A 14,967-nucleotide genomic window follows, 5' to 3' on the forward strand; every position below is an offset into this window, starting at 1 on the left:
TAATAATCGCATGTACAGGACTGACGATAGTTCGTGTTGGTCCCTTCGCGATTCTCCGCGACGAATCGAAGGAGCGCGGACCAAAATGAAGTCCTCGCTGCTACGCGGTGGTAACTTCAACATCCCGAATCTAGATATCTGTTTTGACTCAACGAAACCATGCCACTAGTAGCACACTAGCAGCAATCTTTCGACGCGTCGCTATATCAAAGGACCGACATTCACCGGCAAGTGGGACACAGGTGTTGGCGACGTTTACGGCATGGGGCAGCGAAGCCGGATGACATCACTACCAGGTTTAGGCTTCTGCCTGGGCTCAAAATTACGCACGTGCAGGTTTCAACCTTGATGATAAGAATTATAGTATATCCTTATATTGATGCTCAGGATATTTGAGGCTGCTCGTTATAAAAATCTATTGTTATAGAGACGAGACGACATGCAAGCAGTGTCCCCTTTCGTCAGGAACACTAAAAGCAGGGCCGTACCGTGGAAAATTAGTGTCCGGGGCGAGAGTATATGACGGCGCCCCCATACATATATTCCAAGTAATTTTTCCTATCTTTTTTTCCTTTTTCTCCCGAATTTTTCATCCCCTTTCTTCGGTACCCGGGGCCGTCGCCCCGCTCTCCTCCCACGGCACGGCCCTGACTAAAAGTATTCCTTATTTACTACTTAGATTTCTCATGGCTTTCGCTTTCCAGTCTAAGCAGGTCATGATTTCAAAACTAGTTAAAACGAGCTGAACGAGCGAGCTATTTATCAAACTCGACCTCAAAAACAGTGACTCGGCTCGGAACTCGACTCGAAAAAATTGTCTTTGACTTAATCAAGCCCATCCCTAGCAAATTTCCAAAATGTAAGGGGATAGTCCTAGATGTTCCTGCCAAAATTTAGCGGGTGAGCCAAGTACCCCTGCCAACATTTAGATGGGATGGTCCTATACACCCTTGGTCATGTCATGGTCCCTGGACCAGGGACCGAGGAGTACAAAATTATGCCAGGGTGTCCCCCTTTAGAGACTCTAGATCAGTAGCGTCTCCTCACATGAATGTTAGGGCGTTGGCAGGAAAGGAAAAATATATTATTCCTCACAATCATAGGCGAAATTAGAAGGGACCCTCTCTTCCCAGGAGCAAGCTGGGCCCACCCACATTTTTTTACTGATCGAAAATAATGTGATAAGTTTACCTCATGCCCCCACCCATCGATTTCTTGAATATAGTCTGTGCCTTGAAATTCTTGCAATTTTCGGAACTAAGGGATCATTGCCATTCCCCCATAATGTCCTAGTTACGCCAACCTATAAATAAAAATTTTATTCTAACAATTTAGACAGTAAATCATAAATATGAATGAAGGAAAGTGTTATTACGTAGGGAATATATTTAATTACAATAATTATATAAGTAAATATACCCTCAAAATATGAAACTGAAAATCAAAAACAAAAAATTGAATTGTTGAGTTCGAAAACCGGTCATATTCATCTAAGCTAATTTGAGAGAAGTGACAAACAAAACTAAATTAGTCAATATGCATTTGGCATATAGGGCTGTTTTCATTTTCGAACTTTAGAACTGACATTTTTCTACTTTCCAAAAATGAAAATAACCATCTATGTCAGATACATATTGATTATTTTAGTTTTGTTTGTCGCTACTCTCAAATTAGCTTCGATGGAGATGACCGGTTTTCGAACTCAACGATTCAATTATTGTTTACAATTATTTGAATTCCATCTCGATCGTCTTTGTTTGCGTAGAAACCTCTGGGTTACTGCTTTAGAAACAGTAATGGGGGGCCGGAAACCGTAAGTCTTGAGGATGACCCACTAACGACAAAGTAATTGAAAATTAGGGAAAGAAAAAGGCAGAATGGAAAACCGTTCTATAGCTTAACGTCCAGGTTTCTTTTCTTTTTCTTTCTTTTTTTTTCAGCAACTGACCCTTCGAACACAACTTTATTGAATCGAGAGAAAAATGATGATATTTCTTTTCACCGTGTTGCTTACATACCGTGCTCACCGTGTTAGCAAGAAGTCGATTGTACCCTTAACTTATGAATTGAACGATATGTTTAATTAAAAAGAAAAAAGGTGCGTAGATCAACCCCCCAAAAAAAGTTATTCCGTATTGCTATATAAAAAAAATCTGAACATCCACAGATAAATCTACACACTTTGTAATATCTCACTACTTTCTTCACCATAACAACGATTCAATATCTCCACGACATCTGCAGCTCGTCGTGATGAACAGTCCTCGTCACATGATGGTTGGAAACAGTACCGTACAGCCCAATGTCGATAGTTAATTATTATGTGTCCTCACGCGATCCGAAGGTTGTAACCCGTAGGACAAACGCGAGGCGACACAACTATACCTAGGTCGCCACCAGAACAGTATTCTGGAAAGTTAATTACTTGAGCTGTGGATAACGCGCTCCAAGTTCTTGACACAGACGTTGTAACCCCGAGTCAAATAACAAATAAATATGGTAAAATTTACAGTTTTAGACAAATTGACACAAAGCGAATGGATCATATAGGCCTACACAATATCATATAATTACAGAATGAGAGAAAACAGCTCAAAGATTAAATATACAATAACATAGATCAAGATATTTCTGGTTTAAAGTCGAAATATTATTATTCACAAACAAAGATTGAGTATTAAGTACATTGATGTTCACCATAACTCTGGTATACAGATGATGTTCCAGGTCTTCACGTATACATAGGTAAGTAATCCCTTTTTTATAGCTAGTTTTCCACTAGGTAAGATTGGATGTTCGTTTAGATAGGTTAAAACCCCATATAAGTAGCTTCAATTGATTTACTTTTATGAGCCTTCGGACAAGTAGATTGCGAGCACCTCCATTTTGTTCATAACTTTAGAAATTATAGCTTATCTTCATCTATTATAATTCCATTTATCATTTACTTTATTAATCACTTCTTATGTTCCTCTTAAATCATTCTTACTTAATACATTATCTCATTTTAATTGCTTACTTTACATAATTACGTTTATTTGTACTTATTTCTTCCTTCCCTCATAGATTAATGTGGAAATGTGTGCACAAACTACGGATCGCAGCAAAAGAACATTGATATCAAAGCTTGGCGTAATGTACGTTTAAACTAGAATGGTACCAGAGTTAGGCTTAAAAGCAGTCTTATTCACTGCTACTGGAATTTTGATTAGTTTTACATATTCAGAGTAATACCATAAATATTGTTAAAGACATGACATCGAATCAAGGAAAACAGACTAGGACCCGCTTGGGTCCGATACTAATTAGAACTTTATGGTGATATTAACAGTCATACCGTTTCAAAACTATTTCTTGATCTAGTTCTAGTTATCTACCTTTCGGGAAATTTACAAAGAAAGTCCCAGCCTTATAGCCCAGTGGACTGCTTCACTACATTTGTTTTAATTATTTTTAAAAACGTAGATTTGTATAAAATGGTGCGTTCCAACATGGAAAAATTCGCCTGTTCTAAATAAATTAGTTTTCACGCTATTTGTAAAATTACTTGGGGGTTAGAGGCTCAGGACATATAAAAAAGATGTAATAATATATAAAACTTGTAAAGAAACTATATTTTGTCAAAATTTAAAATTATGTACAAATTCACAATTGCACAATTGTAAGAGCATGACACTCCAGGTGTAAAGATGTCCGTCCCCATCTTGTTCTCTGTTCCCCCGTTCTTGATCTTCTGTTTGTTACGATTTTCCTTTGTCTTTTACTTCTTCCTGCAGTCAAATGAGTTGGCATGATAATTGTGAGACAATTTTTCCAACTTTCATGTAGATTGTTGACAATGCATTAATAACAAAGAAAATGGAAAATAGATAAATAAAAACAGAAATGATAAACAAAACAAGCAGTTGGAAATCAAAATGATAGACAATAAACAGAAGACAAAATGACGAACATTAAACAAACAAATAATATACAACTTGTAAAGTTGTTCATACACTTGTTATGACACGCATACAAGCGGTGCATAACAACTTGGCAACGCTTGAGACAAGCAGAAAACTCAAGACGTTGACTATCTAAACAACACCTTGGATCACAGAGGCACGGGGTGAGAAACACGAAGCGCATGCGCAATATGAGTCTTCTGAAGCAGTAACAATGCAGCCAAATCGTTGCCAACGACTTACTCGTAGAGGTGCCTACTCAAAACGTAACGGAGATCGCACAGCACTTCTCTGTTCTGCACGTTAACAGTTGATTCTATCTTGTGGATTTTTTTTTTTTTAATTCTTAGTTCTGACGATTCGTTTAATTAAATTAAAATACTCTTTTCTTCATTTTTTGTTCGGCGTTGACAGACGTCTTGCACACCCAGAGAAGACACTACTGCCTTAGATGAGACTGAGACATAGTTAAGTATTATATGCGAAAGTCTCCGTTGGTATGAACAATTCAATTCGCCGTTTGTTGCGTTTTATATTACGTCATCTATTTGTCTTCTTATATTGTTTGTTTCATATACTGTAATAATAATGAGGGAAGTATAATTATATACATCAAATCACAAGTAAACGTCAATAAAGCTAAAATAAATACTTTAGCATACAAAATAAAATCAAATTAAATCATTATTTACAAGATCTTCTAGTGGTATGAGAAAGAAGTAGAATGCGCCTGTCCCGGCATTACCAAGTCGAGCATCGGTTCCGGAAGTTAAAATGTAATTAATTTGTGGTAGTAGGACTTGCAAATGAAACGAAATCTTTCAGTTTTACGTCCCACGTTATATCATATGGGATAAAGGAGACGATGATGATGATAAATTAATGAAATTGTGGAATGAAGAGAGTAGGAGGAAACGGGAAAACCTCGGGAAAATTCACGCACACAGTGTTTATCCACTACACAGCCCACTTGGCGCCAGCTGAGACCGAACCAGGGACTCAATGCACCAGAGATAAACGCTCTACCACTGAGCCACTGCGGCCCAAAGTAAAACTTGTATCATACGTCCTTGGAGAGGAATACTAATCTCCAATCATTTAGTAATTCGCATCGGACTGACTTATTATTCAACAACAATACTATCAAATTTATCTCGCAGTTTGGTGCTAGAAAATACTTATTTTCAAATCTTTATTTAAACATTGAGTCCCTTGATGCAGTTAATCCGTTAACATCTTCCCAGGTGACGGTAACTTTCAGAGTAACTATACATTCCCTATACTCAAGGGCGCCGATCCTGGGGGCTGGTGGGACCCGGTCACCCCAAACCTCACGTGGGCCCCTATTGTATTTATGAATATACAATATTTGGCATAATTTGAATGCAATTTGCCTTAAAATCATCATACATATATATTTGTATCTGAATTCCTCCCACAAATTTACTGAAAAACCGGCGCCCTTGCCTATACTCATTCATAAATGTACATTTCGCATAACGCTAATATGCAAATCTCAAAACACATAAGAGTTGCAGTAGTAATTGCATGACTTGGCCGAAGTTTGGACTTTGACCCCGACCTTTGTGACGTCATAGGTCAAAGGTCAATGACCTTGGCCCGGGGTCAATGACCTAGGGGTACCTAGGACCACCCCCTCTAAATTTTGGCAGGGGTACCTTGGCCCACCCCCTAAATTTTGGCAGGGGTACATAGGACCACCCCCCTTAAATTTTGGAAATTGCCAAATCTAAAAATTGGGTATGGTAGCCTAGGACCATAGTATGTACCTCTATCAGTATTGGGGGTCTATGTCGTTCCCTTTCATGGGTAAAAAATTGCCAAAAATTCAAATTTCGGGGGTTTTTGACCTAATTTATCCCCTTTGGTGAGGTGTTATTACCCTATATAGTTATATGGGCGTATACAGGGGTCCATTACCTTTCATAAGACATGGGTATATTAATGCACCCGTTGAAAAATTTGGGAGGGGTACGTTGGCCCACCCCTTAAATTTTGGAAATTGCCCAATTTCAACATGCGGTATCATAGTACAGGACCCTAATATGTATCATGATAAATTTGGGTGGTCTACCTCGTTTCCTTCTAGGGGTACAAAATTGCCAAAAATATAAACGTAAGCAATACGTTGTACCACGTGTTTGGTTTTTCGACCTAATTTATCTCCTTGGATGAGATCCTATTACCTTATATGGTTATGTATAGGGGTCCATTCCCTATCATAAGACATGGGTACATTTGTGCACTCCTTTAAAAATTTGGGAGGGGTACTTTGGCCCACCCCTTAAATTTTGGAAATTGACCAATTTCAACATTGGGTATTATAGTATAGGACCCTAATATGCATTATGATAAATTTGGGTGGTCCACCTCATTCCCTTCTAGAGGTACAAAATTGCCAAAATATAAACGTAAGCAATACGTTATACCACGTGTTTGGTTTTCGGCCTAATTTATGTGCTTGGATGAGGTCCTATTACCTTATATAGTTATATGATCATGTATAGGGGTTTATTACCTATCATAAGACATAGGTACATTTGTGCACCCCCGGGAGGGGTACAATGGTCCACCCCTTAAATTTTGGAAATTGACCAATTTAAACATTTGGTATTATAGTACAAGACCCTAATATGTATTATGATAAATTTGGGTGGTCCACCTCGTTCCCTTCTAGGGGTACAAAATTGCCAAAAATATAAACGTAAGCAATACGTTATACCACGTGTTTGGTTTTTGGTCGATTTTATTCCCTTTGATGAGGTGTTATTACCTTATATGTTTACATGAGCGTATACAGGAGTCTATTACCTTTCATAAGACATGGGTATATTGATGCACCCCTTTAAATTTTTGGGAGGGGTACCTTGGCCCAACCCTTTAATTTTGGAAATTGCTTAATTTCAACATGTGGTGTCATAGTACTGGATACTAATATGTATCATGATAAATTTGGGTGGTCCACCTCGTTCCCTTTTAGGGGTACCAAATTGCCAAAATATAAACGTAAGCAATACGTTATACCACGTGTTTGATTTTTGACCTAATTTATCTCCTTGATGAGGTCCTATTACATCATATAGTTATATGGTCATGTATAGGGGTCCATTCCCTATCATAAGACATAGGTACATTGATGCACCCCGGGAGGGGTACAATGGCCCACCCCTTTAATTTGGAAATTGCTCAATTAAACATTTGGTATTACAGTATAAGACCCTAATATGGATCACTATAAATTTGGGTGGTCCACCTCGTTCCCTTTTAGGGGTACAAAATTGACAAAATATAAACGTAAGCATTACGTTGTACCACGTGTTTGGTTTTTGACCTAATTTATTCCTTTGGATGAGGTCCTATTACCTTATATGGTTATATGGTCATGTATATGGGTCCTCGCTATCATAGTACATGACCTCAATATGTATCATGATAAATTTGGGTGGTCCATCTTGTTCCCTTTCATGGGTAAAAATTGCTTAAATATAAACATAAGCAATATGTTGTACCATGTGTTTGGTTTTTGGCCCAATTTCTTCCCTTTGATGAGGTTTTATTACCTTATATGGTTATATGGTCATGTATATAGGTTCATTTCCTATCATAAGATATGGGTACATTGATGCATCCTTTAAAATTTGGGAGGGGTATCTTGGCTCATCCACTCGGTTTTAGAAATTGTTTAATATAAGCATTTGGTATCATAGTACAGGTCTCCAATATGTACCACTATAAATTTGGATGGTCCACATCGTTCCCTTTTCATAGGTAAAGAACTACCAAAAATCAAATTTCGGAGGTTATTGACCCCTATTTAGCATGTTATATGGTTTATTACCTTTATATGTTTATGTTCCCTTTTAAATTTGGGAATTATCAAATAACAAAATTCGGTAAACGTTTTCTAAGACCCATTGTAGATGTTGATGTTCCTCTTATGGCCAAATATTCAAAATTTAAATGTTATTGACCGGCTTTATTATTGAATAAGTACAGGATTTATTACTTTTTTCATAAGACACAGGTGTATTTGTGTACCAATCTTAAATTTTGGAAGGGGTACATTTCTTATTGTCGTATCAATAATTGGTAATTGTTCATTGGGTAAATCATTACGATCACGTGATCGGTTATTGACCTATGATGGGATTAGGAGTCCAGGACATTGGTCCTAATATGGATCACTATAAATTTGGGTGGTCCACCTCGTTCCCTTTTAGTGGTACAAAATTGACAAAATATAAACGTAAGCATTACGTTGTACCACGTGTTTGGTTTTTGACCTAATTTATTCCTTTGGATGAGGTCCTATTACCTTATATGGTTATATGGTCATGTATATGGGTCCTCGCTATCATAGTACATGACCTCAATATGTATCATGATAAATTTGGGTGGTCCATCTTGTTCCCTTTCATGGGTAAAAATTGCTTAAATATAAACATAAGCAATATGTTGTACCATGTGTTTGGTTTTTGGCCCAATTTCTTCCCTTTGATGAGGTTTTATTACCTTATATGGTTATATGGTCATGTATATAGGTTCATTTCCTATCATAAGATATGGGTACATTGATGCATCCTTTAAAATTTGGGAGGGGTATCTTGGCTCATCCACTCGGTTTTAGAAATTGTTTAATATAAGCATTTGGTATCATAGTACAGGTCTCCAATATGTACCACTATAAATTTGGATGGTCCACATCGTTCCCTTTTCATAGGTAAAGAACTACCAAAAATCAAATTTCGGAGGTTATTGACCCCTATTTAGCATGTTATATGGTTTATTACCTTTATATGTTTATGTTCCCTTTTAAATTTGGGAATTATCAAATAACAAAATTCGGTAAACGTTTTCTAAGACCCATTGTAGATGTTGATGTTCCTCTTATGGCCAAATATTCAAAATTTAAATGTTATTGACCGGCTTTATTATTGAATAAGTACAGGATTTATTACTTTTTTCATAAGACACAGGTGTATTTGTGTACCAATCTTAAATTTTGGAAGGGGTACATTTCTTATTGTCGTATCAATAATTGGTAATTGTTCATTGGGTAAATCATTACGATCACGTGATCGGTTATTGACCTATGATGGGATTAGGAGTCCAGGACATTGGTACATTGAAACTTTGTAGGATAATTTGAGAATGCGTCATTGGTTTTGATTATTCCCGCCAAATATAAACGTAAGCAAGACGTTGTACCACGTGATTGTCCTTGATGAGGTAGTGTACAGGGATTCATTTCCTTTGTTGTGGTACTTCTTAAGTTTGAGTACACACACACTTCTAGAAAACAGTTGGTTCTACTCAGGTAAACAATTGACGGACATTATTGACCTTATTGAACATATAATGATATGATTAACTCTAAGACTTAGGTATATCAAGAGAAGTATTCTTTAAATTTGGGAATGGTGATAAACAGAATTTTAACATAAGGTGCGAAATTTGAAACAATACATTGAACTTTAGTCACAGCTCATAGTCTAAGATCATTGGTGGTGATTGATTTGAAATCTGATAGCTAACCTTATTGAATCTTATGACTCATAGACGAAAGGCAATACATGCTACAACAGTTTAAAATTTAATCATAAGTTGATGTAATCTGACACTAGCAAAGTTATTGTGTATGCAATTTGATTGGATGATCACTATCTTTCCTGCAATCTGATTGGTTGATCACTATCTTTCGTGCAATCTGATTGGTTGATGATTTTCAAATCTTTGCTGTATTCAGTTTTAAGTTTGTTTAACATTTAAAAATCTTGGTTTCGTTCAACATTTTGCACTCACTGATAAATATGATCAAAACCGTTTATTTGTTAATCGAATAGTTAAAAACCGGTTAAAGTTTGACGGTTAACCGTGAAACGTAAAATTTTTTTGCTTGAAACTTTTTGTTTAAAAATTCTTGCTTTCAAATTTTTGTTTGATTTTTTTTGTTTCAAAATTTTGTTTGACATTTTTCGTTTCCAAATTTTTTGTTTCAAAATTTTTTGTTTAAAAATTTTTCGTTTGAAATTTTTTGTTTGAAAATTTTTGTCCGAAAATTTTGTTTAAAATTTTTTGTTTGAAATTTTTCGTTTCCAAATTTTTTGTTTGAAATTTTTTGTTTCAAAATTTTGTTTGAAATTTTTTTTCGCTTTAAAATTTTGTTTGAATTTTTTTCGTTTGAAATTTTTTGTTTGAATTTTTTTCGTTTCAAAATTTTGTTTCAAAGATTTTTTGTTCTAAATTTTTGTTTCAAAGTTTGGTTTGACATTTTTAAAAGTTTGTGCACTCATTAGTAAAGAACCGGAACTGTTTAGAGCAAAAACCTCTGGCAACATGTGGTGCAATAGTACATGTCAGAACATGATAATGCAACGTCATCAGTTTTGCATCATATATAAGTATCGTTCGAGTTAGTATTCATGATAACATCATCATGGCTACTTGTCTGCAGTTTCTAAACACACGTGATGTGATGAAATCATTTACCAAGATTACTGATTTACAACAGAATGTACCTTATAGAATCTTAGCTAGCCAAATGATCCCTACAAAGTTTGGATTAAGAATCGTAGTGAAGCTTGAAAATGATAAGAATATAATTTTACCAGCAAGATATTTACCCATGGAAGCATCAAAAGAAGAAGAACTACTGCGTTTCTTAAATACTGGATCTGTATCTTTATGTTACAAAGGATTCTTGGGTCGAAGTCATCAACTTGAATTTAGTACACAGTAATTGTGATGAAATCATGAATCAGCACATTTCTTTCCAATGACGTCAGCCGTAGTTGTATGAATTTGGTTGGTCGGCATGACGTCAGCAACTGTGATGAAATCATGAATTCAAACGTCAGCACATTCCTTTCCAATGACGTCAGCAATAACTATAAACCAGCAAATACAGTGTCATCCCACGAAATCATTTGAGCAAGTGCTTTTCAGGAGGAAAGATGTGTACTTCTAACGATAAAGAGTTCATCTTCGCAAGCTATTATCCAATAAATATATTTCAAACAAAACATGTGATGATTGGTATCAGTGCTAGAACATTTGAACCTGTGATTCGATTGGGCAAAGCAGAACAATTTGGTGTACAACTGACCTGTGAAGAATGGCAAATATTATGTTCACGAATCGACCAAATGAACGATTATTTTCATGATGAGCTAAATGTGACCATAGTCAAATCATTAGGCTCAAATCATGAAGTGGTGATGCGTACAGTCCTCGAAGAGAAGATGGTGCTGTTACGTAAAAAGAGTACATTCCATGTCCCTCGCAACATGGTGTATCTAACACAAACTGAATGGAACAAATTTATCAGCGTATTTCAGTGTGTGAAACATGCAGTGGAAGTGTGCAACAAAACTAGTATATTCCTGAAAAAGTACTATTTTGAAAAATGTGTTATGCATATTGTACAACATGTATCTAGATATTGTGATGGTTGTCAACATCGTTCGTGGGTGCATACCTGTATTGATAAACAGTTTATTTGTGATCAAATGGACATTGAGTTTCCACCAATTGATATCGCAATAGACCTTAAAAGACTTCAACTGGAATTAAAATTATATGCTAAAGACAAACTAGTGCAAGAAGCTCAAAATACATTGTATCGACAATATCCAGAACCACTATCTGGTATGGATGTATGTGGAGTGTAATAAAATGATCCATTTCAATGAATTGTGTTTTTTCATTTCAAGTACAACCCCAGGTTCTGACGTGTACTATTGCACCACATGTTGTCAAAGGTTTTTGTTCTAAACAGTTCCAGTTCTTTACTAATGAGTGCACAAACTTTTAAAAATGTCAAACCAAACTTTGAAACAAAAATTTAGAACAAAAAATCTTTGAAACAAAATTTTGAAACGAAAAAAAAATTCAAACAAAAAATTTCAAACGAAAAAAATTCAAACAAAATTTTAAAGCGAAAAAAAATTTCAAACAAAATTTTGAAACAAAAAATTTCAAACAAAAAATTTGGAAACGAAAAATTTCAAACAAAAAATTTTAAACAAAATTTTCGGACAAAAATTTTCAAACAAAAAATTTCAAACGAAAAATTTTTAAACAAAAAATTTTGAAACAAAAAATTTGGAAACGAAAAATGCCAAACAAAATTTTGAAACAAAAAAATCAAACAAAAATTTGAAAGCAAGAATTTTTAAACAAAAAGTTTCAAGCAAAAAAATTTTACGTTTCACGGTTAACCGTCAAACTTTAACCGGTTTTTAACTATTCGATTAACAAATAAACGGTTTTGATCATATTTATCAGTGAGTGCAAAATGTTGAACGAAACCAAGATTTTTAAATGTTAAACAAACTTAAAACTGAATACAGCAAAGATTTGAAAATCATCAACCAATCAGATTGCACGAAAGATAGTGATCAACCAATCAGATTGCAGGAAAGATAGTGATCATCCAATCAAATTGCATACACAATAACTTTGCTAGTGTCAGATTACATCACCTTATGATTAAATTTTAAACTGTTGTAGCATGTATTGCCTTTCGTCTATGAGTCATAAGATTCAATAAGGTTAGCTATCAGATTTCAAATCAATCACCACCAATGATCTTAGACTATGAGCTGTGACTAAAGTTCAATGTATTGTTTCAAATTTCGCACCTTATGTTAAAATTCTGTTTATCACCATTCCCAAATTTAAAGAATACTTCTCTTGATATACCTAAGTCTTAGAGTTAATCATATCATTATATGTTCAATAAGGTCAATAATGTCCGTCAATTGTTTACCTGAGTAGAACCAACTGTTTTCTAGAAGTGTGTGTGTACTCAAACTTAAGAAGTACCACAACAAAGGAAATGAATCCCTGTACACTACCTCATCAAGGACAATCACGTGGTACAACGTCTTGCTTACGTTTATATTTGGCGGGAATAATCAAAACCAATGACGCATTCTCAAATTATCCTACAAAGTTTCAATGTACCAATGTCCTGGACTCCTAATCCCATCATAGGTCAATAACCGATCACGTGATCGTAATGATTTACCCAATGAACAATTACCAATTATTGATACGACAATAAGAAATGTACCCCTTCCAAAATTTAAGATTGGTACACAAATACACCTGTGTCTTATGAAAAAAGTAATAAATCCTGTACTTATTCAATAATAAAGCCGGTCAATAACATTTAAATTTTGAATATTTGGCCATAAGAGGAACATCAACATCTACAATGGGTCTTAGAAAACGTTTACCGAATTTTGTTATTTGATAATTCCCAAATTTAAAAGGGAACATAAACATATAAAGGTAATAAACCATATAACATGCTAAATAGGGGTCAATAACCTCCGAAATTTGATTTTTGGTAGTTCTTTACCTATGAAAAGGGAACGATGTGGACCATCCAAATTTATAGTGGTACATATTGGAGACCTGTACTATGATACCAAATGCTTATATTAAACAATTTCTAAAACCGAGTGGATGAGCCAAGATACCCCTCCCAAATTTTTAAAGGATGCATCAATGTACCCATATCTTATGATAGGAAATGAACCTATATACATGACCATATAACCATATAAGGTAATAAAACCTCATCAAAGGGAAGAAATTGGGCCAAAAACCAAACACATGGTACAACATATTGCTTATGTTTATATTTAAGCAATTTTTGCCCATGAAAGGGAACAAGATGGACCACCCAAATTTATCATGATACATATTGAGGTCATGTACTATGATAGCGAGGACCCATATACATGACCATATAACCATATAAGGTAATAGGACCTCATCCAAAGGAATAAATTAGGTCAAAAACCAAACACGTGGTACAACGTAATGCTTACGTTTATATTTTGTCAATTTTGTACCCCTAAAAGGGAACGAGGTGGACCACCCAAATTTATAGTGATCCATATTAGGGTCTTATACTGTAATACCAAATGTTTAATTGAGCAATTTCCAAATTAAAGGGGTGGGCCATTGTACCCCTCCCGGGGTGCATCAATGTACCTATGTCTTATGATAGGGAATGGACCCCTATACATGACCATATAACTATATGATGTAATAGGACCTCATCAAGGAGATAAATTAGGTCAAAAATCAAACACGTGGTATAACGTATTGCTTACGTTTATATTTTGGCAATTTGGTACCCCTAAAAGGGAACGAGGTGGACCACCCAAATTTATCATGATACATATTAGTATCCAGTACTATGACACCACATGTTGAAATTAAGCAATTTCCAAAATTAAAGGGTTGGGCCAAGGTACCCCTCCCAAAAATTTAAAGGGGTGCATCAATATACCCATGTCTTATGAAAGGTAATAGACTCCTGTATACGCTCATGTAAACATATAAGGTAATAACACCTCATCAAAGGGAATAAAATCGACCAAAAACCAAACACGTGGTATAACGTATTGCTTACGTTTATATTTTTGGCAATTTTGTACCCCTAGAAGGGAACGAGGTGGACCACCCAAATTTATCATAATACATATTAGGGTCTTGTACTATAATACCAAATGTTTAAATTGGTCAATTTCCAAAATTTAAGGGGTGGACCATTGTACCCCTCCCGGGGGTGCACAAATGTACCTATGTCTTATGATAGGTAATAAACCCCTATACATGATCATATAACTATATAAGGTAATAGGACCTCATCCAAGCACATAAATTAGGCCGAAAACCAAACACGTGGTATAACGTATTGCTTACGTTTATATTTTGGCAATTTTGTACCTCTAGAAGGGAATGAGGTGGACCACCCAAATTTATCATAATGCATATTAGGGTCCTATACTATAATACCCAATGTTGAAATTGGTCAATTTCCAAAATTTAAGGGGTGGGCCAAGGTACCCCTCCCAAATTTTTCAAGGGGTGCATTAATATACCCATGTCTTATGATAGGTAATGGACCCCTATACATAACCATATAAGGTAATAGGATCTCATCCAAGGAGATAAATTAGGTCGAAAAACCAAACACGTG

The sequence above is a fragment of the Thermobia domestica genome, chromosome 7, assembly GCF_964235325.1.
Source record: "Thermobia domestica chromosome 7, izTheDome1.hap1.1, whole genome shotgun sequence".
In the NCBI taxonomy this organism is placed as follows: domain Eukaryota; kingdom Metazoa; phylum Arthropoda; class Insecta; order Zygentoma; family Lepismatidae; genus Thermobia; species Thermobia domestica.